Source organism: Belonocnema kinseyi, chromosome 4 (assembly GCF_010883055.1).
Source record: "Belonocnema kinseyi isolate 2016_QV_RU_SX_M_011 chromosome 4, B_treatae_v1, whole genome shotgun sequence".
Lineage (NCBI taxonomy): Eukaryota > Metazoa > Arthropoda > Insecta > Hymenoptera > Cynipidae > Belonocnema > Belonocnema kinseyi.
In genome coordinates, this window is record NC_046660.1 from 122,482,127 (window position 1) to 122,485,139 (window position 3,013).

A 3,013-nucleotide genomic window follows, 5' to 3' on the forward strand; every position below is an offset into this window, starting at 1 on the left:
TCCGTATACGCTTCGCGCTTCGAGGCTGTGTTCCTTTGTTCCCACCCAAAAGGTCCCAAATTGTCTCACAATCAAGCTGCAAAGTACATGGGAAAATCATCAAGCTTGTGTTATAAACAATTGTTTATTTATTAATGTGAAAAGACGTATTATAGATGATAAATGATATACACTTATTTGTGACAAAAATTCCGAAATATGACCGTAGTTCTACTTCACGGTATGCTCAGGTGCCTCTATGCATGAAGAGTGCACTTTCCAAGGTCATATCTCATGACCTATTTGAGATAGGACACTTTTTTCGATTTACGTTAAATTGACTCTACTTTTATTTATTCTCGAGGAACTTTATGGTGAGATTTGCCGGAAATTAGGTATTTTACAAAAACAAAACTTCTTTAATTTTAGTCAAAAATGCAAAAAAATGAAATTTTTGAAACCTTAAAATTTCCAAAATAATAGGTCTAAAAGATTTTTTTTAGATATACAAAAATTTTTGTAGACTCTATTTCATCATCTGGCACAATCAACGTAAACTGAACTTGGCAGTATTTATTTGGAAAAAACCTGAAGTCCACTTTTATGCCCGTAAAAATAGGCTAAATTGGCCCACTTTGAGGGGGCATGACATATCACAGGTACTATATTGTTCTTTTTTTGTAATTACAGGAAATTGAGTCTAGTTTCACTCACCTGTGAAAGACTTTCCAGTGCAGTGATTATTTGCAAAGATACACAGTGTTCTTTAAAACTTAATGATTTTTCGCTGAAAATAAAAAAAATGGGGACTTTTCAATGTATCATAACTCAGAACCAATAGAAGTTAGCGGATTTTTTTCAAACAGGATTTGTTCATAACTTTGTCTTCATTTTTTCTGTTGGACATTTTGCTCTAAAGTGCAATGGGAATTATCCGTCCTCGCAAAAGTAACTTTTGGAACTGGTTTTAAAAAAAAACCGGGTTTGACAACTAATCTATTCTAGCATTTTTGATATGTCAAAAAGGACCCCAAAACGAAACTTTTTCATTAAAAACATTGCTGGTTTGATTTTTTGTGGAATTTCACACTTTTTTCCGACGCAATGCCTGAAATCTGGAATAAAACATAAGATGGCTGCGTTAGACAGAATTTGGTTGGGGTAAATCAACCATACGCATGGCTCTCAGCTGCACCTCCCATAATTTCGTTGAAAATTATTTTTCAAAGATATACGGAAAAAAAATAAATCGTCTTTGTTTTACATTGTGTTCAACTATTCAACGAAATGTGTTACAAAGTTCTATCAAATTTAAAGGCCGGGGTGACGTTACCTCGATTGAAAGGTAGGGTATACGAAAAACGTAAAATACTTCTATACAATCTAAACTTGTAGCTAAAATACAGTCTAGATCGAAGAAGTTTTGAAAACAATTTTTCGCTGAAAAAATTTAATCTTTTGCATTATTACTTTATACTGTAATATTTGTTCACATGTTCGAGTACATAATTATTGTGTATTACACAATCACTACACTATTTATAATCGCACGCTATGCAAATTTTTATTTGTCGCGGGTTTGAACCCTAAATGTTTCGCATTCCTAATGCCTATAGCCTCGCGGCTAACCTAGCTTCGAGTATTAAGAAAAAAATCTGAAATATATCCTACAGCTGTGCAGAACTGCACAGAATTGTTTTAAAATAATAATACTCATTAAAATTCCAGTGTAATTCCTTAAAAATTCTTCACAATTACTTAAAATCTCTTAGATTCTTTTAAAATATCTTGAACTCTTTTAAGTATTACGAAATCTTTCAAATCTTTTAAATTCAATTATAAACTTTAAACGTGTTTAAATCAAATAAGTCCTGAAAATCTATTTTTATACTAAAACATATTTTTAAATTACATGAAGATTTTTGAATTTTTTTGAATTTTTTAAAAATCATTTAAAATGCTTTATAATATTTTAAATTGAAATCTCGCATAACATGCACGGTAAAATACATCGATTGGTATGGTTGTATCAAGCAAATAGCCGGATGCCCACGGCAAGACTTAAACGCAGTGTTCTTTCAAATAGATAGTTGATAAAAGTATAGGTTCAATACAGCCATGATAGCGAGGCATAAAATTCTTGTATATACACTGTTAAATTTTTCAAATATTTTATTCATATATCTAATGCTACACTTTTCCCAACTATCATTTCAGTCAAACAAACTTGCCTTGTCATATTAGGTTTGGTGATTTTCTTATACGTAGGTAATAAATCTAAAATTCGTATGGCTGAGACAGCACAATTTTCTTTCTAATTCAGTTAGAAATCCTCAAGCAATCTTGGATTGTCATTAGCCTCAAACTATTTCTTTCAGTGCAATTCTTCATGAAATTGACCTTTTGAACAATTTATTCATGTCTTTTTTACTTAGAATTTATTTGCAAAAAATTCCAAATGAAAGCATTCAAACAAATTTTAGTTGTTTAAATAATTGGAAATGAATGAACTAATGTTAATAAATGTTCCACTAGATCAATAGTGATTATTTTTAGGGAAAAAATTTTTTCAAACAAAAATTATTCAAACAAATTACATTTGTTTAAACAATTACAAATTAATAAACAAATGTTACTAAATATTCCAGTAGACTAATAGTAATAATTTTAAGAAAAAAACGAGAATACAGTGCTCATAAGGTCGATTTCATGAAGAATTAACTGTTTTTGTTTTATGGGTAGTTTTCAGGTACTCCTGAGGGTGTGTTACAGGTGTCAACCTTATATGGCTGATACATAAAATCCTTTGTTCGATAATTCTTAACAGGCCCCATACTTTCCCGTCACATTTTTCAAACCCTAACAAATTATCCCAAAAACTCAAAAAAGTGATTTTTCCCCATGCATTTACATGGGAAACTTTAACTCAAAACCGGCACCTGTTAAAATTGACAAATAAAAAAAATAAAAATTAGGGAATTTTTTTTCGGATTTGGAATGAAATTGGGGAGATTGTTCCCCTTTAAAGAAAAAA

General features: G+C 30.6%; 1 protein-coding gene across 2 annotated transcripts in view; it reads right to left on the reverse strand.

Annotated features, from left to right (window-relative positions):
• LOC117172183 (leucine-rich repeat neuronal protein 2-like) overlaps window positions 1–3,013 on the reverse strand; it is a 121,991-nt gene that overhangs the window by 53,901 nt on the left and 65,077 nt on the right. The window lies entirely within an intron of this gene.